This window comes from Pleurodeles waltl, chromosome 5 (assembly GCF_031143425.1).
Source record: "Pleurodeles waltl isolate 20211129_DDA chromosome 5, aPleWal1.hap1.20221129, whole genome shotgun sequence".
Lineage (NCBI taxonomy): Eukaryota > Metazoa > Chordata > Amphibia > Caudata > Salamandridae > Pleurodeles > Pleurodeles waltl.
In genome coordinates this window covers 173598267-173626162 of record NC_090444.1, presented here as the reverse complement: position 1 = coordinate 173626162, position 27896 = coordinate 173598267, and the positions used below count along the sequence as shown (strand labels likewise).

Here is a 27896-nt window from a genome sequence, read left to right as displayed (position 1 = left end):
TTGGAGAGGCAACTAAAGAACGGATCCAAGTCTGTTGTTTGGTCCTGAAGGAGTCTGCTGATATGAGAATAAAGTGCAGTGAGGCAGACAGCGGTGGCTCCTCCATTAGGGCGGAGGAGCATCACCACCCATCCACCCCCCCCGCCCGGCAGCAGCAGAAGCTGCAAAACCTTTAACAAACAAAACAATAATAAACCAGATCTATTTTACAGATATGTGTGAGTGGAGGGTCACCTTTCTTCTCAGGTTGGTAGAGTACGGAATAATCTGGGGTAGCAGGTGCCAATGAGTCAGCAGGGTAAAGATGGATATGTAGGCTGGAAAGGGGTCAGCAAAAGGCATGGATGACAAAGATTGGGGGATGAAGTATGGTGATGAAAACTGGTGAATGAATTGGGTTGAGAGAGGATAGGAAGAAATAGGAGGTTGCAGAACCGTCACAACTTTTTACGGTGTGTGAGGAGTGTTGGTCTGCATGAAAGGTGCTAGGGGAGAACACAGGGGACTTAAGTGCCCAAAATGAGGTGAGAGATGCATGTGTGAGGAAAGTACTGGGACAATAAAAGAGAAAAGAGGTTATAGGGAGCAAGATGGGAGAAAGTACTACAAGATATCGATTCTTTTAAGATGAAAAAGGCTTTAGAGAATAAATACTGGAGAAAGAAGGATGAAAGTGTGGTTGAAGAAGTGTTACTGAGGAAGAAAAAGTGATATCCTCTGGGAATGTAAGGAGGCAATAAGTGGAGAGGGGGTAGAGAATGTCTTAGAGTGGAGGTTTTTAGTCTACTGGAGTACAATGGGGCGAGTTGAGAATAAAACAGGTGGAATTCGGGAGGGATGACAAGATATTAGAGGAGGGTAGGAGGCGAGAGAAGAGCAGGAAAGGGAGGTACTAAATGTGAAGAGATGAGGGAGGTAGTAGCAGGATGGAAGAGGATTTAGGATAGAATTAGGAGTGAAGGGTAATGAGGGCATGGAGGAATGGGGTGGGAAGTGGGCACACGTACAGTCGGAGGCATGAAAAGGAGAACGATGAGAGGAAGAGGTGAAAGTCAGCAGGAAGGAGATGGGAGGGCTCTCAATGTGCAAGCGACCGACATTAAATAAAATGGTACTCAACAAAATACTGAAAAATTAGATCTGACCTTTACTCGTGCCATTTGAATAGCATAGCCATTCTCAAATAGCCACGTGCTCTCCAACACATTTCTGATGCAATTGTGTCCTTCTGTGTACTGCTTCAATCTCCCCAAAGTTCTGCTGTTGTTACGACGGGCATGATGCGTCCACCCTAATCATGGAAGTGCACGGAGTCCCCCCGGTTTTGTTCCAATTAAATGGATCCAAAATACATGGCTTACGCTTGAGAGCACAGCCCAGTACATGAAAAGTGTAAGGGAAATGTGCAAGTAGCTACACACCTTCTCTGCGTACTTCACTCTTAGCCTCAGACCAAAATCCTCCTCCCTCTCTTGAGGATCTCGAGAGAGATGGGGGTCAACTTTAAAGACAGTCATATTTAGGTAAGTAAACCACATACCACACAAAATTAGTTAGACAAAAGCACAAGTATATACGTTGACTGTTACTGGGAAAATAACAAGTAATATATTTACTGATAATGAGTTAAGAGATTACCCCCAAAAGCAGCGACGCAAACTTACATTGTTGGATACTTATGTTAAAAGTGTGCCACCTACGATTTCTGAATGAGCTGAATTATTTTTAAAGAGAGAATTGGAAGGCTCACGCATGGATCGCTGAAAGAGCACTACTTACTCTCAGAGCATGACTGGTTCGAGAAAAAGGGGAGGTAATGCAACCATAATGTAACTAGTTTCTTGTCGAAACAAAAACCTAAAAAGTAAATTCAGGCTCTTGGCAGTGTCACCAGGCCCACCAGCTAGTACTTGTGAGCAAGGGTGAATCCAAGAACCATATTCGATGTCTAGTGACGTGTCAGCTTCATATTCTTGTGCTGTCAGACCCCTGCACATCTAATGGCTCGTTTCTAAAATGGAAGGCGGATAGATCTCCCCACGCATGCGTGATATTCGTGCCAATCCACGAGCTGCGGAAGCATTTCGGAGACATTTGAGCCACTGGATAGTTTACAGTCACCTCTCACATCGTGTGCTTGGGTGGTGAGGATCCCTTGTGCTCCGTGGGTTAAGGGAGAGGCACACGAGCTGGCACGGGGCAGAGGGGGACTCTCCTCTTCTAACCCGCCATTGGTCAGTCGTGGTTTTTACTGAGCTGCTGCACTACTTACCACCTTTGGACGAGGCAGAGGCTAGGGCAGGATTCCCTTGCTAGCCTTTCAGCTGGCTGAGATGAACTAGAACAAATATACGCCGTATCCCAAAGCCGGGCGCCCCGAACTCAGTTCAATGTCACAAAGAATTATCTTTAAGTTTCCAGTTTCTTGCTCCTGCTCTCTGTTAGGAGATGCGATTCAAGTCAGAAAATTGTTTTCACATATCAACCAGCCATTACAAACACTTCCACTCGAGAGCTGCCAAGTGAAAGATTAGAAAAAAACCGCAGCAGTAATACATTTTCAGACTTTTTTTTAAATCAAAACAGGCTTTGCTTCAGCATGAGCAGTCTTCTCAAAGGTAAAGGCCTCTGAACACATAAAAAGTACTTTTACTCAGCAAACCCAAAGGCAACATTGTACTGGTAGTAAAACATTCTACTCACCTAAAAAAAAGAATTGTAATATCCCCTTAGGGTTTTGTGCCTCAGAAACAAAAGGTCGCCTTCGGGTCGTTTTGCACAGAGTTAAATGACACTTGCACAAACGTAGCCCGGACTTAAATAGGGTACAGCCCTCGGTGACTCGTCAGCCTCGCTGTGGCTGATTGGTAGTTTTAATCTAGATAATGTCTGGATACTTTATCTGACGAAATCATATTTTCTAGGCACTGCGGTTAGGAGATAAAAACACACGACTGACTATCTCCATGAGATGTTGAAATACTGAGTGCTGGACACGTGAAAGCGCTGCGTTATTCGTGCCTGGACCCTATCTTTGGGCGTGGGGTATTGGCCCATCAACCCCTTCACACACTTACTTCTTTGGGTGGCTGATAAACGTGGACTGTGGCTTGCCTGAAACAACAGCCCCCTGCTACTTGAACCAGACTCAAAAGAGGCTCATTTCGCCCAGTGTTTGTATTTCAAAGCTGTGATTACACTATTGGCAGGGCGCCTAGATGGAGTTATGATATTCGGGCTGACTAACCCGATTCACGCCCACTAAATGCCACACAAAACTCTGCAACGGGCTTCCTTGTGCTGGAACTGGAGGGTTGGTTCATGTCCGAGACTGGGGGCGCAGCGCCCTGCTTTGGAGTTCTGCGTTTGGTAATCGGGCATCACGAAAAAGCAATGAAAACGAATCTGCCATCCATTACACTTCCCAACAGAAGTTATCAAACTTTGTGCGCTGCCCCACCCTAAAAAAGGGGGCTGCTCCGCAGCTGCTAATATTTCTCAATCTCAACTGTTTATGTCCCCCAACTATATTATAGGTATCCCAACCTTTTCACGTTTGGCATTTCAGTGCCCTGGTATTCGCTCCTCAGGCCAAGCATACTTCTGTTTAAATCTGGCATAACCTTTACCCCACTACAGCGACGCTATCAATAGTGGGAGTCAATCATTTTTTAGTTAAAGTGCATCTTAGAACGTCCTTGTACAAGTGGGCAGATTTTTCCTTGACAACACTGGGTCGTGGTTTGATAGAGGCCTTATTAAAAGATCTTCATTTAATTCAGTCAACCAGAAAGGCACATTTCCATTGCCTTGCCTGGGGCACAGCTGAACAGTGACATCGTGCCGCACTGCAGGTACCCTCGGCGGCTCCACAGAACCCCTGCATAGCCACTATCCCTAGCGGGGCAGGTGAGGCAACCCGAAACTAATATCATTCAGTGCCACTTAGTATGTGTGTGTTTTAAAGTGTTGTTAGCTAGCATGAAAGTACTGGTCAGTCAGTGTACCCCTGTCTTCCTGGTGCAGATTTAGCCGGTAATTTAGTTATTTGTGCTTTTTTACTTGCTGTGTAGGTCCTCTGCGCTTTGATACTTTACATTCCTATCTCCTTGCCTAATAGCCCAGGGTCCATCCTCTGCTGTTGTTTGAGCTCCATTTTACAGGTCAGCAGTCCTCGAGCTAGACCTCTTCCTCTCCTCCTCCTACCCAACTTCTCCTCCAAGATGTCCAATCCAAGCATCCAGGTAAAGGGCAGATAGAGAAGTCATTTTCCTGTTTAGGACTTCCAGGAGTGGGGAGGTTAAGGATGTCTTCCTGCTGTATCTTCTCTGTTTCGGCCTGTTACTTCAGCAGGAAACTCAGCAATGCAAACACTCACCCCCAGTCACAGATCTGGGTTTAATCCATCGTTCTTTTGCTCACCATGCCACCCCAGTTTGGACCCAGCCATGTGCAAATCAGTCTTGACCCTCTTCCTCATAGGAACAGTCCAGCCCGAACTGCCAAGGCAGGTCCTCCCTGGACCGGAAACAAGCATCCTGGGACCGGTTTCAGGGTATCACCCTTCATCAGCCAGGCTAGCTTGTATCCAGTGGCACAGTGAACACATGGATAATATGGAAGCAGCAAGCCACTGGCAAGCGAGATTGAGCAAACAATCAATATATCCTCTACCTCCAATATGACTCATGCCAAACCTCGTTCTACTACGATGAGCTTTAAAATAACCCTTTCTGGACTCTTACCTCCCCTATCCCTCCTCGGATCACCCCAAACCTCATTTTACTATGATCTCCCAAAAATCCCTTTCTCAATTCTTCCCTCATATATTCCTCCTCCATCTCTCCTTTTACTCATCCAAACCTCATCTTACTACTATTTGATCCCCCAAATAACACTTTCTAGACTCTTCCCTTGTCTATCACTCTATCTTCCTATTCAATCAAACTAACAAGCTTCGATGTCCACTGCTTAACTGAACTCATACTTCCCTATACTAATCCACCACTAATCCTTTTTGGGTTCTGCAGTGGCATGTTACTCACTGTTGGAAATGGCCCTTTTTGCAGGGTCATCCCCAGTCTTTGCCTCCTTCCTCCTATTTTTTCTGACCTGTTTTTGTTGGCTTTAGGACTCTGGGCACTTTACCACTGCTAACCAGTGCTAAAGTGCATATGGTCTCTGTGTAAAGTGTACTGTTAATTGGTTTATCCATGATTGGCATATTTGATTTACTGGCAAGTCCCAAGTAAAGTGCACTAGAGGTGCCCAGGGCCTGAAATCAAATGCTACTAGTGGGCCTGCAGCACTGGTTGTGCCACCCCCATTTGTAGCCCTGTAAACATGGCTCAAACCTGCCACTGCAGTGTCTGTGTGTGCAGTTTTAAAACTGCCAATTCGACTTTGCAAGTGTACCCACTTGCCAGGACTCAACCTTCCCTTTTACTACATGTAAGTCACCCCTAAGGTAGGCCCTAGGTAGCCCCATGGGCAGGGTGCAGTGTGTATTTAAGGTAGGACATATACTAGTGTGTTTTATATGTCCTAACAGTGACATACTGCCAAATTCGGTTTTCAATGTGTAAGGCCTATCTCTCTCATAGGTTAACACGGGGCTGCCTTTAAATATCCTTAAAGCGCAGATTCCCTTTGAGAGCAGATGAAAATGTGGAGTTTAGGGTCTCTGAACTCACAATTTAAAATACATCTTTTAGTGAAGTTGGTTTTTAAATTGTCTGTTTGAAAATGCCACTTTTAGAAATTAGTCATTTCCTTGCTTTTACCATTCTGTGACTCTGCCCGTTTGTGGATTGTGTGTCTGGGTCAGTTTGACAGTTGGGCTGTTTTGCACCTCTCTAGACAGAGGCACAAAAGGGGGCAGGGTGTAGCCTGCATATCCTGATGAGCCATCTGAGCTAGAGAGGAAGAATGAGTGGTTGTTCACACCTGAAAGGACTGTGCCTGCCCTCACAAAATGCAGTCTTTGACCCCCGGTGTGCGTCTGGGGCCTGGCCAAGGAAGGATCTTGCAAACACTTGAGGCTTTGCTTTGAAGTTTGCCAACTTCAAAGGCAGACCTGGGTATAAGAAGAAGACCCAAAACCACAGACTTTTAGAATCTTTCTGGAATCAAGAGGAACCTCTGCCCAGGAGAAAAGCTGAAGAGCTGAAGGAGGAGTACTGTCCCTTTGCTGTGTTGATTTGCTGGACTGGCCTGCAGTTGCTGCTTCTGCCTGAAAAGAGTGCAATGGGTGAGCTTTGCTGTGTGTACTGCTTGAGAAAGTTCTCCAAGGGTTTGGAGTAGAGCTTGCCTCCTGTTGGAAGTCTCAGGGACACCAAAGACTTCAGTTTCCTCGACCTGCAGCACTGGGAACTGTGTGTTTTGTGCTGTTTAAGAGAAGAAACCACCGCAACGCCGGCAACGATACTGCTGGCCTGCACCGTGACCTGCCGACGCCACACGGAGTCTCATTGCCCCGCTTCGCACCACGACCCTGGTCTCCCAGACGCCGTCATCGGAAGACTTCACTGAGCCACTGCTTGCACCGCGACCTGGGAGCCCCGCCCTCCGGCATCGCCTGCACACACCGCAGCCTGGGCGTCCCCGACACCGCCTCTCCTGATGACACCGGCGCCGCTGCCTGCACCGTAGCCTATGGACACCACTCGTGAGATACACGAAGCACTGTCCCGTTCCGCACCACATCCCCTGTCCACCAACACCATCGACTCCTGTGTCGTCACCAGGCATCCTGCCTGTACCGTGGCCTATGGACACCGCTTGTGAGGGTCACGGAGCACCGTCCCTTCCCGCACAGCTGGCTTGGGCCTACCGATGACAGTGCTTCAGCAACGCCGTCGCCTGCACCGTGACCTGTGGACACTGCACGTCGCACCACCCGCTTCACACTGCAGCCCTGGTCTCACCAACGCCGCTGCACGCCATCACCGAGCTGCTGCTTGCACCGTATGTCGCATCTTCCCGCTTCGCACCGCAGCCCCAACGCTATCCACGCCGGCGCACCTGACTCAATCAGCCTGGAGTTCGATCTGCAACGTGTGTGACCTCAAGGGCCCGACGACTCCTGCACCGACTCCGGAACAGACACTGTGACGTCAGCGAGGCCGCTGTCCAGAGCTCACCGCAAGGATCACAACGCCCTGCAAATCCAAGGTACTGTTTGTGAGTCTTCTCGACACCGTAGCTGGCCCGCAATGCCACGGCCGGCCCAAACTGTTGGTCTTGCTGATCAAAACGCCGTGATAGCCCCATGTGGATCTATCAGCTTCAAGGAACTGCATTTTTGAGTAAATCTTGCAGAATTCATATTTTTGTTACTCTATGTTGGATTTTTATCGTATTTGGTCTTGTTTTATATAGATAAATATTGGCTCTTTTTCTAAAACTTGTGTGGTGTCCTTTTGTAGTGTTTTCCCTTATTACTGTGTGTTATATGCAAATGCTTTACACATTGCTTCTGAGATAAGCCTGACTGCTCGTGGCAAGCTACCAAGGGGGTGAGCAGGGGTTATCTGAGCGGGCATCTCCCTTATCCTGACTAGAGTGAGGGTCCCTACTCGGACAGGGTGCAAACCGAGTGCCAACTAGAGACCACATGTCTAACACTCACCAAAAAGCACTTTGACGCCTCAAAGGTAGTAAACCCTAAAAGTGAAAACACTACACAGCACACAGTCTGTGTCGTGCAATCTATATAAGTTACCCCCACAGCAGATCTTCCAGCCCTAAGGCAGGGTGTATTGTATTGCATGCAAGGACATATTTGCATGAGCGGATATGCCCCCGCTATGTCTTTGTCGATTCTTAGCCACAGTGAATGAACAGGGAAGACATTTTAAGTACACGTGCTGGACAGTGGTCACTAAGAGTTCCATAGCTACATGATCACTTCACTGAAACTAGGGATGCTTGGTAACAAACATCTCATATTAATAAACCCTCACTGATGCCAGTGATGGATTTATTAATATATGCAACCAGAGGGCACCTTAGAGGTGACCCCTGAAAACCTACCAACTACTCGTGTGAGGAGAGACTAGTTTTAGCCAGCCTAGCATCACTAGACAAAAGTCTGACCCCCCTACGGTGAGAGCCTTTGCTCTCATGTGGTAAATCACAATGCCTGCTCTAGGAGAGGTGTTTATACATCCCACCCAACAGGATAACCTGCGAATCCGCATTCCAAGGCAGGGGACGTGGGAATTGCAGACCTGGCTTCAATCACAGGAGAGATGCCGCCCCGCTGCCCCAGGGCCCATTTGGCACCTGGACAGGTGGGAAATTTAGTATTCAGGGAGATGTGTCCACCCCTCAGGCCAGTCCCATCGCCAAGGTGCGCTGCCTGAGGGGGACACAACTTATAAACATCAGCCATCTTGGTGTTGGCAGACTTAAGAACTCTGGGACAGGGTTATGCCCACTTCCCACAGGAAGTGGTTATATAAGGGGTGCAGTGACCCCAGGGATGGGTAGCCCATTGGCTACTACCTTACACTCCCCGAAGCACCCCAAGACACACTCCAAGGACTCCAGACTACCAAAAGCCCAACACCTGGAAGCACCACTACACCAGTGCCGCGCAGCCCAAGTCGAAGTGGACGAACGGAGCCAGTGAGGTTCCCCAGCCCTCCCAAGTCCACTCTGGACCCTCCAGTATCACCTGCAGCCTCTGCATGCAGGCTCCCTCAACCACGAGTGCCCCAGTGAAGAAGACCTCATGCCTCAGGACACCTCTGCACCCGTCGTCCCTGACCTGTGGAGAAGAGGACTAAAGGTGTCCCTATGTCCTCTGACATCCCAAGATTTGAACCTACTTGTGGGTTCCCCCGACTGGATCCCCAGTCATCGCCTGCAGCATCCCTGCAGCATCTTTTCACCCAGACTGATCCCCATAGAGTAACAACGCCATACTACACCTCTGCACCCGGACACCCCAGTGCCGCCTGGTGTGACCTGTTGGTGTGGTCCTGACCCTTGCCCAATACTTACCTAAAGTCCAGGAGATTGGCCTTGTATGTCACTGTACTGTATCTGGTTTGCCATCTTTGTTTTCCTGTATAGGATTACATTGCAGCTTTCAGAAATTGCACCAAGGGTCGACTTTTTGAAGCTGTGAAAGTTTTTTCTTGCAAAACATACTCACCTGAACAAACTGATTCTGGTGCCAAATAAAGATACTTCTTATTTTTGTAAATTGGTGTGAATCTCCTTCTTATGTTGTTTGTCTCATGTATTGACTGAGTGTGCATATGCAAGTGTCTCACACTCTGTTAAGTGTAAGGTTGCTCGACTACACTACCCTGTAAAAAGAACACCTTGGGATTGCTAGAGTAAGCCCCTGTCCACTAGTAAGGGAACTCATGGACTCTTCGCACAATTTATCCCATTTTAATATGTTACATAAAGAGCCAGTGTCCTACACAATGGTTTTGTTTATTACAGTTTCACTTTACAAGGGTGTGTTTGTGTTTTTTTTTGTAGGGGGTAATCAGGGGTTTACTTTCAGCTAATTGATTCTGCGTTGTCCTCAAGTTAATGGAGCTCAGACACCACTAACTGACTTTCCCTCAACTACTGAGGATGTATTTTTTTTGGGGGGGGAGGGGGGTAGGAGGTTGATTATCATGGGTTTGCGTTCAGCAAATTGATTCTTCTGTATCCTCAAGTTAGCAGAGCTCAGGCACCATCAACTGACTTTCTCTCAACTACTGAGGGTGCTAGGCAAGGTCCAGAGAAAGAGGCAAAAAAATAAAATAAAAATAAAAATAAACACACAAGATAACATGATCAGCCCCACATCTAAGAGATAAACTTTGGCTATTTTTCTAATGCAGTGTTGTCTAGAGCGGTGTCGTTGGAAATGGCCCTTTTTGCAAGGTTATCACCAAACCTTTTGCCTCTGATCTCAGGTTTTTGATCCTGTGCTAAATTTCGTTTTGCCGGCTTTAGGATTCTTGGCACTTTACAAGTGCTGACCAGTGCTAAAGTGCAAGTGCTCTCTGTCTAAATGGTATTGGTGAATGATTTATCCATGATTGGCATATCTGATTTTCTAGTAAGTCCCCAGTACAGTGCACAGTGTGTGCCTGTAGCACCGATTGTGCCACCCACATGAGTAGCCCTTTAAACAGGTCTCAGACCTGCCACTGCAGTGTCTGTATGTGCAGGTTTAAACTGCCAGTTGCTAGGCCCAAACCTTTCCTTTCATTACATGTACGTCACTTCTAAAAGTAGGATATGGATATGGATATGGAGTTTGAGGTTTCTGAACTCGCTGTTTAAATATACATCTTTTGGTGAAGTTGTTTTTTAAATTTGAAGTTTGAAAATGACACTTTTAGAAAGTGGGCATTTTCTTGCGTAACCATTCTGTGCCTCTGTGGAATACTCGCCTAGGTCAGGATGACAGCCGGGATGTTTGTGAATTCACTCTAGACAGTCACACAAACGGAAATGAAGTGTTCTCTGCATATCCTTATGGGTCTTCCTGGGCGAGAGTGGTGGGAGGAGCTGACACTTGCACCTGAATAGGGTTGTGTCAGTCGTTACACAAAGCAGTCTCCAACCCCCTGGAGTGTGTCTGTGGCCAGGGCAGGGAAGGCAGGGTCTTGTGCACTACAAAGACTTTCCTTTGAAGTTTGCCTACTTCAAAAGGCAGAAATGAGGACTGGACCTCTGAGACCACAACTTTGGAACACTTCTGGTGTGAGGACATTCTGCCAGGAAGAAGGGCTGGATGCTGTAGGAGGTATTGCCACTCTGCCTGTTCCTTTGATGTGCTGGCCTGCTGCTTCTGTACTGTGAGTTTAAGGAGTGGACTTTGTTTTCCACATCCTGCTTTCCAAGTTTCTCCAATGGCTTGAACTGAGCTTCCCTCCTGTTAAGAAGTCTCAGGGACATCAAAGACTTCACCTGCTAGCTCCAGGGCTCTCTTGCTAAGAGTCCAGACTTGCCACATGGTGCCAAATCCAGTTTCTAGGCCTTTAGAAGTGAACTCTAGTGCAACCAAGAAGAAACTAAGCACACCATCTCCAGAGCGACCTCGCAACCAGCGCTGCTGTCTGACTCTGCGCCGCTGTCTGCACTGGAACTGTGATCCCCATGGAGTGTAACGACTGTGACTGATGCTGAAGGCCTGATGCCGCCATTGCGTCCCCGAAGCCCCGCCACAGCATGAGTCCTGAGAGCTGTGTCACCGATATCCATGACACTCGACTCCGTCACAGCACCTGTGGGGCCGTGGTGTGATCGCGACACAGTGAAGTCGATGCCTCGCATCATGATCAGCTGGATTAGTTGACCCCGCTGGGTCATGAGGAACCAATGCGTCTCAACCAACACCACCTCACCTCCTTTGCAACCATATTGAACCAACACCTTACGTCCTCTGCCTAGCAGTAAGGAACTGACGCCTCATCTCCCCGGTAGCAGTAAGGAACCAACGCTACACCGGTTCCAGCGACACCTTACCTTACCTGTCAAGACGCTGTAATAGCCCCAGTTGCAGCTATTCTTTTTCTAAGAGCTTTACTATGATTTAATCTTTGAAAATTTGTATCTTTAATTGTGTATGTTGGATTTTTGTTGTTTTGGTCTTGTGTGCCTCAGATAAACATTGGCTATTTTTCTAAACTGGTGTGGAGTACTTTTGTTGTTGTGTTTTCACTGTGTGTGTGTGTACACAAATACTTTACACATTGCCTCTGACATAAGCCTGACTGCTAGTGCCAAGCTACCAAGGGGGTGTGCAGGGGTTTTTCTATTTGTGTGACTCCCTTACCCTGACTTGAGAGAGGGTTCCTAATTGGACAGGGTGCAAATCACTGCCAACTATAGACCCCGTGTTAGAAGTGGGGCTTCTAGTTGGCCAGGGTCGGTACCTCAACCAAGCAGAATCCACCCACTCTAGTCAGGGCAAGTAAGAAACACAACTTAAATTAACCTGTGCTCACCCTCTGGTAGCTTGGCCTACAGCAGGCAGGCTTAACTTAGAAAGCAGTGTGTTAAGTATTTGTGCAATTTAGCCCCACAGTGAACCAAGGTACGCACCACAAAAAGGACTCCACACAGAGTTATAAAAAATAATATGAATCTTTATATTCTTAAGCATATGCCAGAACAATAATAATCCATTTAGCAATATTTTCGAGAATAATTAAATTTGGCAGTACTTTAAGTAACGCAATGGTGTAATAATATAAATAGCGGTGCTTCAGGATGTACACTGTGATGAGACAACTTACTCCAGTGGCAGGCATAATCATGGTGTTGTAGGCAGAGAAGTTGGAGGAGCTTCGCCTCAAGAGAATATGGTGGTGTTCTCTGGTCACGCACTCTTTGGGCTGATCACCCGGATAAGAGTGCCGCCCCAACTGACATTCCGGGGCGGCCAGAGAAGTTACAGGCGCTTCGCCTCCAATGAAGTTCAAGGGCAGCCAGAGAAGTTGGAGGTGCTTTGCCTCGGAAAAGTACAGCAATTCCCTGGGTCATGTTCCCTTCTTCGGAGAAGCCGGGGAAAGTTCTGCGGCGGAGTGGTGTGTTTCCCTGTAGTCAGTCACAGTAGTGGGGCTCCCTATTTCCAGTGATGCCCCTTCGTGCAGAGGGGGGGGAGCCAGCAGCAATCGGGAAATGTCGCTGATCACGAGACAGGGCCCCGACGGCCTAATGGCAACGGGCAGTCAGGGATGCTCTCTGCCTGGTTAAGCACAGTCCTTGAGAAAAGCAGGACACTCCAGGCAGGCCATGGAGACACTCAGATGTTGCGTGGGAGGATCCTTCCAACATGCAGGGCAGAAATCAGCAGGCGACAGGGCCGCACAGCAAGTCAAAGCAACAGATCGAAGGAATAGTCAGGTCAGACAGGGTGGGGATCCTGGCCTTCAGCAGTCTTTGCTCCAGCACTGTTTCTGAGGGTCCAGAAGTGTTCTAAGGAGTGGGTCAGGAGGCCCACTGCTTATACAGAAAAGTGCCTTGGATGTGGGGGTGGACAAACACATAATGCTATTGGTGTGTGCAGGTCCCTCTTTCAAGTTGGGCTTCAGATAGCCAGTGGGAGGTAATCAGCCCTTACCCTTTGAGATGTAAGTGTGAGATCTTCACCATATCTTCCCCAGGAAGGCCCATCAGTATGCAGAGGAATGCAGATATCACTGAGTATCCTGTGTTGTGGGTGTCTGAAGGGAATGCACAAATGTAACTGTCACCTCAACCAAGGCACAAGTTTTTTGGAGGGAGGCTGCAGGTTCACAGAAGAGTAAGTACGGAGAAATGTCCACTTTACCAGTAAAGAGGGTATAGTATTACCATTCCATTGGTACTAAACATGACCCAGCCACTGTGCTCAGATCAGGAATTACAACTTAGAAGTTCTATTAAGGAATTCCTAATGCTGGCATATGAGGGGGTAGGCCTCACAGCAATGAAAAAGCACTTGAGGGGTTTTTCATTACCAGGACATGAAAGGTACATGTCCTACCTTTCTACTTATATGGCACCCTGCCCTATGGCCTCCTTAGAGTCTGCTTTAGGGGTGACCTAGATGTAAACAAATGGGGAGTTTAAGGCTTGGCAAGGGGTTTTAAATGGCAAGTCAGCGTGGCAGGGGAACTGCAAATACAGGCCCTACAGCCATCAATCAGCATTTACAAAGCATGACTTCTCACCCAGGGGGTCTCAAGGCATTAGCTGGGGGATGCTGATCAGTCAAAGAGACAGATCTTGAGATCGTTCCTGAACTGAGCCTGTGAGGAGTACTGCCTGAGATGGAGCACAGGGAGGTCGGAGAAGGATCTTCCTCCAGTCATGTTCTACCGGTTTCTGGGGAAGGTGGCGAGGGCCAATTGAGCAGAACGGAGTTGCTTGGAGGGTGTGTAGAAGGAGAGGCGGTGGTTGAGGTAGGCAGGTCCAATGTGGTAAACGGCCTTGTATGTATGTATGTGTCAGGAGCTTGAAAGTGATGCGACTGTTGACTGGGAGCCAGTGTAGGTCTCTCAGATGGGTGGAGATGTAACTGTGGATGTCCAGAATCAGTCTGGCCGCGGTGTTCTCTCTTCTCGGAAGTCTAGCTTGGAGTTTCTTGTTGAATCTGGCATAGAGTGCGTTGCTGTATTCGAGGCTGCTGCAGACGAGTGCGTGAGTGACTGTCCTTTTTGCGGCAATGGGTATCCTCTTGAAGATCTTTGGAATAGGCAGAGAGTGTGGAAGCATGTGGATGAGACAGTGCTGACTTGGCGGGTCATGGACAGTGACAAGTAGAGGATGATGCCGAGGTTGCATGCGTGGTCGGTAGGAGAGGGGGAAGTTCCGAGGGCGCTTGGCCCCCAGCAGTCGTCCCATGCAGTAATGGTGGGGCCCAGAATAAGGATCTCCATCTTGTCCGAGTTCAGCTTGAGGCAGCTGCCTGTCATCCAGTTGGCGATTGCCTTCATTCCGTTGTGAAAGTTATTTTTGGCTGTTGATGGTTCATCGGTTTATGGTGTATGAGATGATGTTTAGCCTGTGGTGTCATGACGATCTCGTCTAGCAGGTCATGTAGAAGCTGAAGGGTGTGGGGCTCAGGGAGGATCCCTGGGGGACTCCTCATCTGGTTTCTGTCGGCATTGAGGTTGAAGGGCCGGAGCCTGACTCTCTTGGTTCGGCCGATGAGGAAGGAGTGGATCCACGCCAGGGCTTTGCCAAGGATGCCGGCATCATGTAGTCTGGTGCGCAAGATGGTGTCAAAGGTGGCGGAGAGGTTGAGGAAGATGAGGGCTGCTGTTTTGCCGCGGTCCAGTAGAAAGCGGATGTCGTCCATGGCGGCTAGGAGTGTGGTTTCAGTACTGTGGTTGCTCCTGAATCCGGATTGGGAGGGGTCGAGGATGTGGTTGGTCTTGATGAAGTTGGTGAGCTGTGCGTTGAACGCTTTTTCAATTACCTTGGCTGGAAAAGGGAGCAGTGAGATCACTTGTAGTTTTTCAGTTACGTTGGGTCTGCGGAGGGATTCTTCAGTAGGGGGTTTATCTCTGCATGTTTCCAAGTGTCTGGGAATGTGGCGGTCACGATGGAGTGGTTGATGGTGCGGCATAGTTTAGTTGCAATGGTGGTGCTAGCTCGATTAAAGATTTAGTGGGGGCATGGGTCCAAGGGTGCCCTAGAGTGGATGGTGTTCATGAGCTTCAGGGTGTCTTCCGGGGTGAGGAGGGTCCAGTGGTTCACGACTGGTTGATGGCCGGAGTCCGTGGTGGAGCTGGTGGGGGAGCCTTTGTTTGCGAATTCTCCTAGATGTCCTGTATCTTACGTTGCAAGAAGGTGGCGAGGTTATTGCAGAGGCCCTAGAAGGGCAGGATGTCGGTGCCGGGTTTTGTGAATTCCTTGACTATGGTAAAGAGCTCCTTGCTGTTTTGTGCGCTGGTGTTGATTCTCTCCTGAATAGCCGATTTTCTAGCTGCTCTGATGAGCCCATAGTGTGGTGTGACAGCATCCTTGAAGGCTTTGTGGTCTGTTAGGCTTTTACAGCTTCTCCACTTTCTCATGAGTCGTCTGCATGCACTGTTGGAGGTCGGAGAGAACCAGTTGTGTCTCTTGTGGAGTTTATTGCAAGCGGGTTTCCTTAAGGGGCTAGGGTGTTGGCGCAGTAGGTGATCCATTGTGTGCAGTGGCAAGCCTGAGACATGTTTTACAGGGATACTGAGTGGGTAGTACAAGCAGTGCTGCAGGCCCATTGGTAGCATTTATTTACAGGACCTGGGCACATAATACACCACTCTACAAGGGACTTACAGATAAATATACCAATTGTGGATTCACCAATGTTACCATGTTTGTAGGGGGAAAGCGCATACACTGTAGCACTGGTTAGCAGTGGTAAAGTGCTTGGAGTCCTAAGGCCAACAAAACTTTACGGCAACAAAACAGGAAGGAAAGGCAAAAAGTCTGGGGTAGGACCACCCTAAGGATGTCAGGTGTAACACCCCATCGCTAACAGTATTCCTAAGCTCTTTCTTAAATTGAAGCAGGATTGTGGTAGTTCTGATGGATATCAGGATGTTGTTCCAGATGATTGGGGCATGTTATCTTGTTCTTTCTGTTTTGTGCTTCTTCATCTTCTCTCTTACTTTGTCCAGCCTTCTTAATCGTATTCCTGTTGCCCTACTAACTCCCCAATGCCCTCTCCATTTTTACTTCTATTCTCAACTCTTTTACCTTTTTCTGCTCATGCTTTCTCACTTCCATTTAGATGATCCACTAACGAGTCACTTATTTTACTTTCAATCCCCAGGGCCCCAGCTTCCTGTTCTCTCCATCTTAACACCCATCCCCCATTCACTCTGCTGTTCCATCTCTTCTTCCATTAATATCTATGCCACCTCATCTGGATCTTTTTTAAATACACCACCACAAGGCCCTCTTACCCTTTTCTTACACTCACCAGGAGCCCCTTACCACCCGCTTCCCATTTTTGCTTCCTTCCTCTCATCTGTGACCTGCTCATCCCGATTTCCCTCTTTTCCCCTCCCCACTCTTCATGCTCATCCTTTTCACTTCTCTGTCTGCGCACAGTTAATCTCCCCCCTCAACTTTAATGGCATTCTTTATATAATATTATCTGCCCTCTTCACCATCATTAAATCCTCGCTCCTTCCATTCTCCCTGTCTCTATCATTCTTCCCCTTTTGCTCCATTATTTGACTCTTATCTCAACCATCCCCTCCACTCCCCACTTATTACTCTATTTGCACCACTTCTTCCTTTTGATTTGCATGTTCCAGTATAATATTTAATCTGCCCAATCACTCTTCATCACTTTCAGTTCTCATCTTGCCCCCTTTTCATGTTTGATATTTCAATAGTCCAAATGCATACCAGAACATGTCGGAGATAAACTGTACAATGTAAATTAGAAGATCAAAAGTACTGACACAAGACTACATCAAATACCATTAGAATAATTAAGGGAGTCAAACAGTGAGGTAGAGTGTGACAGTACATGCTTCACTCCTGACTAAGGCAGGAACATCAAATCATGTAGAGCAATAAGTTACCATTCTACAAGAAAAACAGAGTGACAAATATCACAACACTGTGTTGCTCGGAGAGTGGAGAATACTGCATACAGCAGACACGAGATTTAAAGCACAATGTAAATCCCTACACAGTTCAGATAGAAAAGTTGGAGTTTTACCTCCTGATATAGATGTCAAAGGGACACATACACTGCAAGGCCATTAGGCGGCGCTGTGTACATTAGCCAGGATTGAATTTAACAGGCAATACATCTCTGTAAATTATTTAATGCCCTTTCAGCAGAGCTACTAGCAAATGTATCTACAATAGTAGTATATTTACAAAAACTTATTTCAACATTACAGACTACAATGTACAGCAAACGTTTGAAAACACTGTTTCCAAAGTAACAAACATAGCTAAACTTACACTTCAAAAAACAAATAGTATAATTCAAAGTTGTGGAAAATATCCTATCTACAAGCTTATAAACAGACATTAATGGTGTGCTGCGTAAACGTAAAATCACCAGTACATAACCAGAACGGTCTACCGAAAATGAAACACAGAGAATTGGGATACTTGATGAAAGCAATTTGTTACTGGTGGGCTGTGGGAGCCAATGCATACTTGTGTTTGCAGCTCACAGCCTGATTTGGTGGGTGCTGTACCCCGAAAGCAGGTGAAAGCCGCAAATTAAGGCTAGCTTGACAGTTCTGCTGGGCCCTTGAAATCTGGCAAAGAAAGCCCGAAGAACTCTATTAACCTTAAGAGAAGAGGGACAGCATCACACCCTGCCAGGGGGCTCCTTGAAGGCCTACCGACAAATGTATTCCCTCACTCAAGATTATATTGAACCAGGTGTGTTTACTTAGGTACCATGTTATTTAATGGGTTAGAAAAGAATGTCTGGGGTATTTTCTCTTGCAGAATCCCTGTCAAACGTTTTGCCTAACTGTTCTATCCGCAGACTTACTCTATAGTCTGTAGCCAGAAAGTAAGGCACACTTCCCCACCTAGGAACGAGAACGTATAATTTCTATGTTTAATGCAGTTTTTAATTATTCTGTGACAAAAGGTTTGACATATTTCTGTTCACAAGTCTATTATGATTATCTGTCCACATACAGTTAACTTCCAACTGTTCCTGACACGCAGGAACAGTCAAATAGAGTTATTCTTCCCTGTCTTGTAATAGCTCAAGACTTGTCCTTCTGTAAGAGAAGACAGCTAAGGCCTGTAAAATAATCTGCTGAGTTGTGTATTGTTACCCTAGAAAGTCTCTTGTTAGGTGTTTTCTAAATTAGTGTTGGAAACTAATGAGGGAAAGACCAGAAGTCTAAAATTAAGAAGTCCAAAAGTGATATATCTGTCAAGAACATGTATAGCCACATCCTTTCAAGGACTTGAGCATCCACTGTGATATTTGTGTGTTTCCTGGCTCGTGTTTCAATTATAACCAATGTTGTCTTGAACATATATATTGTGTGCATGTTTCATTCAGCAGAGTTGCTGGTCTGAAGTGTACCACGGTCTCTGTAGCACTGCAACTAAATAATCAAGATTCTTTTCCATGTCTGCATTCTGTCCAATTAGTGAGCAGTGACATTATAGATCAGCAAATCTTATTCCGCAACTGTGCAGGAGGCACTTTATCCTACATATTGATCACAAAACCCAAACTCATGATACACATCCCACTCCATGCCCATTTCCTATGGAGTGGTTGGCAAGCAGAGGGATCCTGTCATTTGTCAGATCATAAAAAAGTGCCCATCACTGTGGGAGTGCTAAATGATTGAGATGCTTACATCTTTCAGTATTTATTAGTGGAAAGAGAAGACAATCAGCTATCCCAGCTCCTGTGTCAGCTAAAGACCTGTGTAAGAAGTGTTAACAGAGCTGAAAGGACATGTTTTCCATTGAGTTTTGAAGCTATAATGTTCTGAAAATATAAGTGAGGAATAAATTACAAAACTGGTATTTGGAAACCTGCATTCAGAATGGGAAAAAAGACACATACCAGAAGACAAACTCATGTGGAGCAAAACAAAAGAAAAAAACAAGACTGGCTGGCAATCTTACACCTCACATGGAACAACTTGAGATATCGACCTTAAATCTACAACTACAGAAGTGCTGTCATGGAGAAGGAACCACCCAAATTTCAATGGTGAGACATTCTTATGACGAAACCAGTTGCTCACTACAGTCCTGACAGTGTCCTGGCAATATGGGCGAACCAAGAGAGACAGTCCCAATTGCCTCATTGTCATCCAACAACAAACACTCTGTACTGAGCAGCGTAACGGAAAGGGAGTAAAGGGCATTATGCAAAATGCATCACTTTAAAGACAGTCAGTAAATATTTGTCATAATATCTTGGATAGAAATAAGTGTCAGAAGCCAAACTGAGCAGCGCTGGACACTGAAATAACTTTGTGCAGGCTTTATCAACCTTAGAAATAAAATCTCAGCTAAAAACAGCAAGGGAACAAACCTGTGGCCTGTGGTGTACATGCAGCAAGTGCAAACCCACTGAGCATTTTGCTAGGTGTGTAACTTGAAACATGGAAATAGCACAAGGATCTCTGCAAGAGACTAATTAACCCACTGAGTATTCTATACTATGACTCTATTACCTGCAGATTACATACAGTACTCTACAGCACGCACTATGCTATTGTATGCCGATTAAAACGGGTCACTAGCAAGTTACACAGATCTGTGCAGCAAGTTTATTAGCCACGAAAACTAATTTTAAAAGTATTATACCCTTAGACTTTGGTGACAGAGTTCTCTTATGCAGATGCCTAAACCTCCTCTGCACTCTTAAAGTGTGGTCTATTTGTGGCCAATATAATATTCCAGAACCGCTTTGCTTTTATTCCTCTTCGTCAATTACTTTGGAAACAAAGTCTGTAAAAATGATGCACCTCTTGACTCTGTAACTGCTACCGCCTCCTTTCAAATATGTGTGGGTTCCCGTAGTAGTGTGTATACTAGCCAGCCCTATTCTTCCATTGGTTTGTACAAGTGACATTCTCGTTTTGCTTCCGCCCATCACAGGACACAATGGGTCAGCTCATTTCATACACTGGCAGTGTTGCACTCTGAGTGAGGACATTTTTTTTTTTTCTGGTTACATGTGCATGTCCTGCCTGAAAATGAGTGCTGTTCAGTGCCAGGGCTGGTTTGGGTCACTCCTTTATTTATTTATTTAATCAGATTTCCTTTACAAAATGAGCTTTTGCTAAAAATAAAGACTGCAAATTTGCCAAGGCCAGAGCTCTTGGCTTTTCCAATGCTTATTGGAACTTGCAGCCATGACCCCGAGAGCCATACATGTATTATATGCTAGGTACAGGCTCACATAATGGTAAAACGTAGAAGAGATCACCAGGGCAGACTGAACTATTTCGATTTGGGGATTCTGAAAGCAATGCTGGATTTAAATGGTAGGTAATATATGGCCTTTGCACATGGGCGTAGGAAGTGTGGGAGATGTGGAGGATGTACCCCCCAGATTTTGGAGGGCGGGGGACACGGGGGGGGGACAAGGAGACAAAATCATTTCCCCCCTCACATCTATTATTCAGAGGGCCATTAGCGCACAAAAGCGCTACTTATAAATAGCCCTGTACCTACCATCCTCCAAGCTGATGGTAACAGAAATAATGTGAGTCCGGAGGCCCCCTGTGCCCTCTGCCCTTTTGTCCTGATCACAGCTGTGGGCATTAAGGGTTCTCATAAGAACAAAGGGCACGAGGAGGAGAAAATAGTTTTTGATGATCACCTGATGCCTTGAAGAGGAGCACTGCAGGATGCCCTCAAGCTGCAAGACAATGAGGAAGATCTAAAGAGGAAACAGGGACCCGCTCACCCTGATGCCTGCAGGCTAGAAAGGAGACTCTGTGAAGCACAATATTTGTATTTGCCTAAGAACACACCAGTTCGTGAAACAGTGAAGTCGAGATTGAGCCCAGATTTTACTCTTTCACACAACAATTTAGCTATTAGAAGGGTATATTTTTCTAACATTTATGTTTAATGTTTTGTTATCAAGGTAATGAAGGGCTCGATTACAGTGTGGCTAACTGGGAGAAACCATATTTCATTTTGGGCCATTATGCCTAGCATTATTATTCATGTTGTTGTTATCGTTACAGACTTAAGCATATTGAAGTATATTATTTTTTCTTTATCTTTTCTTCACTCTCAGGGATGTGGAATTCCTCGAAGCCCGGGACATCTTGTTTGGGGTCAAGGGCAACAAGATTTTATGTTTACTTTGTCCTTGGGACAAGTAGGCCCAACCCTCTGCAGCACAAACCCTTTAGCTGCCTGTTTACAGAGAGTGGAACTCTCTGCAGTTGAGGTAATGTGTTTCCAAAAGATAATGCTGTTCGAACTTGTATTTATGGTTCATTATTTGAAAACCTTCATTATTAGGGCGAGTGCTGTAAATAAATGTTTTAAGGTCACACTTCACTACTGACGTTGGTTCCAGTACAAAAAAAAAAAAAAAACGTGTATACACATGTTTGAAAAGTTTAGGCTATGAGGCTAAGTATAATGCTCCCAGAATGCTCTCCGATTATATGCAAATGAAGTGTCATTTAGTAAAATGTTTTGATGCATGCTAGTATTTCCCAAAAATATTTCTAATGGAAAATCAGTGTAACCATTTTCAATACGATTATGGGAAGCATGAAAATAAACAAACACTGACAAAGCCAACTGATCTGACATATTTTTATAAGTCTTTTAGTTTCATCAATGCGTGTCTTGTTTTGACATGGCTTTTGTAACACTTTATTGTTGTGGGAGCTACCAGGCCCTCAACATTGTAACAAACACTGGCAAAAAAAAAAAAAAACGTTTTTGAACTCTAAAAGCACATGTTGCCACCAGTGGCATAACAAAGGCCCCGCAGCCGCCCTCCAGGGGGCCCCTTCAGCACAGCACCTGCCCTGAGTGAGTCTGGAGAGGGGGCTCCTCCATGTTCTTTGCAAAGGGGCACCCTCCAGTTTCGTTACGTCACTGATTGCCACTGTAGTTCCTGACACTGAACAAAACTACTTTGTGTGCCAATATGCTCCTTGTGGAAGAGAAGAATGCGATCACTCACAGTAAAGCCAGCCGAAAGAGAGAGAAATAGAAGTTTAATAAAAACAAAATGTCTTTGTTAACACCAGACCTAATTAGGGACCAAGACCCACATGTAGGTAGCTTTTTGCATGTCGCAAACAGCGACTTTCGCTGTTTGCGACGTGCAAAAAGCACATTGCGATGCACAAACCCAGTTTTGCGATTCGGTAACCTGGTTACCGAATCGCAAAACGGGTTTGCGACTCGCAATTAGGAAGGGGTGTTCCCTTCCTAATTGCGACTCGCAGTGCAACGTAGGATTGTTTTGAGAATGCGAGCGCAAACCAATCGCAGTTTGCACCCATTTCAAATGGGTGCTAACACTTTCACAAAAGGGAAGGGGTCCCCCTGGGACCCCTTCCCCATTGTGAATGTCACTGTAAACATTTTTTCAGAGCAGGCAGTGGTCCTGCGGACCACTGCCTGCTCTGAAAAAATGAAACGAAAACGTTTCATTTTTCGTTTTTGTAATGCATCTCGTTTCCCTTTAAGGAAAACGGGCTGCATTACAAAAAACTGCTTTATTGAAAAGCAGTCACAGACATGGTGGTCTGCTGTCTCCAGCAGGCCACCATCCCTGTGAGGCCGCCATTCGCAAGGGGGTCGCAAATTGCGACCCACCTCATGATTATTCATGAGGTATGCATTTGCGAAGCCCTTGCGAATCACAGATGGTGTCAGGGACACCATCCTACATTCGGATTTGCGACTCGCAATTTGCGGGTCACAAATCTGAACCTACCTACATGTGGCCCCAAATTCTTAAAGAAAGTCACAGAAGTGTACCCATGGTATATGTCGTACCCCTATAAATATTTGTGAACTGTATTTTAGCATGGGTAAATACGCATGTGTAGATTTGCTCATGTGAAAATCTATTGAGCATTTGCAAGTTCATTTTCCCTCCAGCCACTTTCTTCCCAACCCTGGAAGAAGTTCTAATCCTGCCATTGTCAGGAGTAAATGTCCACCCTTTCTTATTATGGGAAAATATTAGAGAGAAGCTGGTGAAAATCTTTAAAACATGCAGGTTAGTAGGTTTGCAGACTCAAAGGCATTCCAGCCCTGGAACTATTGCTTACTGCTTCCTCCAGCCCCAGTATGCAGATCTGCAGAAAGGTGGAAAAATAAGGAAATTGCTACAGTAGGGATTGAAACTGCAAGTATTCAAGCCCTACTATGGTAGTAGCCCTGGCATAATCAGAGAGGCTATTATCAGAGCTCTTACATAATGAGATTGCTGCTATAATTTGGCGCCACACTACATGGCACCAAAGGGACAAGTAGATCTTTTTACAGGACAAGCAGATTTGAGATGCAACCTGTCCCGTGGACAAGTAGATATTTTAATAAATTCCACACCCCTGACTCTACTCTGAAACAATCTACCCTATGCCACTGCACCCTACACCCCTTTTCTCCACTCTGTGCTACTCTACGCCACTGCAATCTATGTCGTACCACTCCACATCACTCTACTCTGCAGAACTCTACACTACGCCACTGCAATCTATGCTATTCTACTCTAACCATTGTACACTACACCCTTGCACTCTGCCAGTGCATTCTTCACCACTTTACTCAGAACCAATGCACTCTATGCCACTGCACTTTATGCCAATCTACTCTGCACCACAACACTCTACACCAAAGCATTCTATGCCACTCTACTCTACACCACTGCCCTTTATGACACTCTGCTCTGCGACACTGCAATCTGCCACTGAACTATACTCCTCTCTACTCTGCACCACGGCACTCTACTCTGCACCGCTCAACTATATGCCACTCTACTGCACTCTACACCAATGTACTATATGCCACTACACTCTATGCCACTCTACATCACTGCACTCTACATCAGTCTACTCTGCCTTGCACCACTCCACTCCATGATGCGCCGCATCACTATGACACAACACTCTGAACCACTGCAATCTATGATGTGCCACTCCACTCTGCTCCCCTCTACTCTTCACCACTCTACGCTACTGTACTGTACGCTAAACCAGTGCAGTCTTCGCCAATGCACTCTACACCACTTTACTCAAAACCAATGCACTCTATACCACTACACTCTACGCCAATCTACTTTGCACCACTGTACTCTATGCCATTTCACTCTAGACCACCCAACTCCACTCTAGGACACTTCACTCTGACATTACACTCCATGATATTAGACTCTGACACTCTATTCCATTAAACTCTAACACTTTCTCCATTATGTAACTCCCTACACAACTGCCTATACGCTACTCCATTCCACTTTACTCCACTCTATGCCACTCCACCCCACCCTATGCCATTCAATCTACGATACTCTACTCAACGCCACTGCACAACCCTCTATGCCACTCCACTATACAATGTACCTTGCTCAACAACACTCTATCCAACTTTCTCTATGCCACTTCACGTTACTTTACTTCACTCTACTCCAGTTCACTCTTCTTTATGCCTTTCCACTCTATGACACTCTGCCACTCCACTCTATGAAACTCTATTACATTGTGACACTACTCCACTCTACTACTACTTTATGGCATTGGTGCTTGATTAGAGATTCAGATCTCCACTGATTGCCTTCTCATTCATATGATACGTGAGTCAGATTTATCTTCGCCATTTTGGTTACAAACACTCTGTAACCCTTTTAACTCCAGCTTAACGAAGGCTTAGGATGATCCTGATACTTGTCTAGGGGATCTAAATATTGTCGGCCTAAGTACCTTGACTTGAATTTGTGATATTGTACATAAGTTGGCATAAGCATAGGTACTCTGAGCTAATGACTTCTTGATTCACTATTTGAGTCATTCATGTAAAAGTCAGTGTATAAAAGCTTGTAAATCATTATTGTGTATGCTAACCTTGTAGCAAAGTAGCCTCTTTCTAGCTTGGTTACCCCCACTTTTGGCCTGTTTGCCAGTGTGTCTGAGTGTGTCTACTGGGATCCTGCTAATCAGGACCCCAGTAGTTATGCTCTCTCCCTTAAATTATGTTTGTTGCATACTGGTAACCCAGTATTTCACCCCAAATTGGCATACTGGTGCCCCCTTATAAAGTCCCTAGTATATGGTATGTAGGTACCCAGGGCATTGGGGTTCCAGGAGATCCCTATGGGCTGCAGCATTTCTTTTGCCACCCATAGGGAGCCCATGCAAAGGCTTCTGCGGGACTGCCATTGTAGCCTGCGTGAAAAGGTGCATGCACCCTTTCACTGCCAGTTACACTGCACCAGGTCACTTATAAGTCACCCCTATAGCAGGTCCTCCAGCCCTGAGGGCAGGGTGCAGAGTACCTGTGCGTGAGGGCACCCCTGCACTAGCAGAGGTGCCCCCACGACCTCCAGGACCATTTTCACAGACTTAGTGAGTGCAAGGATGCCATTTTACACATGTACTGGAAAATAGGTCACTACCTTGTCCAGCTACATAATGGTAACTCCGAACATAGGTATGTTTGGTATCAAACAGGTTGGAATCATACCCCAAGGCTTTTGCAAGCATTGTTGTATGATTTAATGTACTCTGAGGACCCCTAGTATTGCCATTCCAGCCTTTGAGGTTTTCCAGGCAGCCCCAGCTGCTGCCACCTCTCAGACAGATTTCTGCCCTCCTGTTGTTTGAGAAGCTCAAGCCCAGGAAGGCAGAACAAAGGATTTCCTTTAGGAGAGGGGTGTTACACTCTCTCCCTTTGGAAATAGGTGTTACAGGCTTGGGAGGGGTGGCTTCCTTCCCCAGAGCACTGGAAATGCTTTGAATGGCATATTTGGTGCCCTCCTTGCACAATCCAGTCTACACCGGTTCAGGTACCCCCAGTCCCTGCTCTGGCACAAAAGTGGACAAAGGAAAGGGGAGTGACCACTCCTCTGTCCATCACCACCCCAGGTGTGGTGCTCAGAGCTCCTCCAGAGGGTCCCTGGGTTTTGCCATCTTGGATTCCAAGTTGGCAGCGAACTCTGGGAGCATCTGAGTGGCCAGTGCCAGCAGGTGGTGTCAGAGCCGTCCCCTGATAGGTGCTTACCTGTTTAGCTGACCAATCCCCCTTTCAGGTCTACTTAGGGTCTCTCCTTTGGGAGGTTCTTCAGATTCGGATTGCAAGACTCCAGCAGGAATCCTCTGCATCCTTTACTTCACCTTCTCACCGAAGAAACTGCATCTGGACCCTCCAGGAACTCCACAAACTGCAACAAAGAAGCAAATACAACTTCTGCAACATTGTATCTTCAGCTCTTGCCAGCAAATGCAACCGTTTCCCGGTCGTGCATCCTCAGAGGACAGCCTGCCTTCAGCCTGCACCAGAAGAATGAAGGAATCTCCCTTGGGAGTGAAGGAGTCACTCCCCTGCTTCAGCAGGCACCTCTCTGCAACAACGACCATCTGCGTGGGTCCCCTCTCCTGACGAGTTGCATGGATCCTGCATCTGAAGTGGTCCCTATGGTCCTGACGTCCTACTGTTCAACTTTGGTGGAGGTAAGAGCTTGCCTTCCCATGCAAGACTGTACCCCTGTGCACTACATGTTTTTCAGTTGCCAAAGCTTGTTAGCATCCTTCTACGAAATGCTCTGTGCACAATGTAGCTCCGGCCCCCAGCACTCCTTCCTGCAATGCACAGCTTCCTGAGTGGTTCTCTGGCGGTGTGGGATCCTTTGTTTTTGTGCTGCATGGGCCTCCTTTTGCAACTCCTTTGTCTTCATGCTGGGGGACTCCTGTGTGTGCTGCCTGGTCTTCTGTGGGCTCTCTGAGTTGCTGAGAGCCCCCTCCGACTCTCCCTCCTGGGTAGAGTCCACCAGGTCCCTCCTGGTCCTGGGCAGTGCCATTTTCCGCTAACCTTGAGCTTTGCGTGTGCCAAGGCTTGTTGGCGGAATCCTGCAATCATGCATCCGGTGTGGTATATCATCTGCATCAACCAGGAACCCGCATCCATCTTCTTGGGTGCAGTACTGACTGCTGTTCTTCACCAATGGTTCTTCTTTTGCCTTGATTCGGGTTAGCAAGGGCTCCTGTCCTCCCTGTGGACTTAGTCCCATTCTTCCACAAGTCTTTAGATCTAGGAATCCACCCTTTGTGTCTTGAATTCTCTTCTGGTTCTTGCATTATCTCCTTTCTCGTGATCTTGTGTGTTCTAGGAAAGTTACTGTGATTTACTCCTGCTTTCCTGGGCTGTGAGGTGGGTTCTATTACTTACCTTTGGTGTTTTCTAATACTCCCAGCGCCCCTCTATATACCACACTTGCCTAGGTGGGAAACAGACTTTCGCATTCCACTTTCTTAGTATATGGTTTGTGTTTCCCCTAGGCCCATTTCTAACCATTGTGATTTTCACTAATTGCACTGTTTTCTAACTGTTTTTATTGCTATTGCTGCATACTAGTGTATATAATTAGTGTATTACTTACCTCCTAAGGGAGTATAGTCTCTATGGTATTTTTGGCATTTGTGTCACTAAAATAAAGTACCTTTATTTTTTTTATCACTGATGTAGGGAGTTGGCTCTGTATGTCCTATTTCAAAGTAAGAAATAGCATGCACAGAGTCCAAGGGTTCCCCTTAGAGGTAAGATAGTGGCAAAAAGAGATAATTCTAATGCTCTATTTTGTGGTAGTGTGGTCGAGCAGTAAGCTTATCAGAGGGTAGTGTTAAGCATTTGTTGCACACACAGGCAATAAATGAGGAACATACACTCAAAGAGAATTCCAGGCCAATAGGTTTTTATATAGAAAAATATATTTTCTTAGT

The 27896-nt window shown here is 46.3% G+C and overlaps 1 protein-coding gene across 3 annotated transcripts in view; it reads right to left on the bottom strand.

Moving 5' to 3' along the window:
- Positions 1-27896, bottom strand: part of BPNT1 (3'(2'), 5'-bisphosphate nucleotidase 1) — a 121893-nt gene that overhangs the window by 72019 nt on the left and 21978 nt on the right. The window lies entirely within an intron of this gene.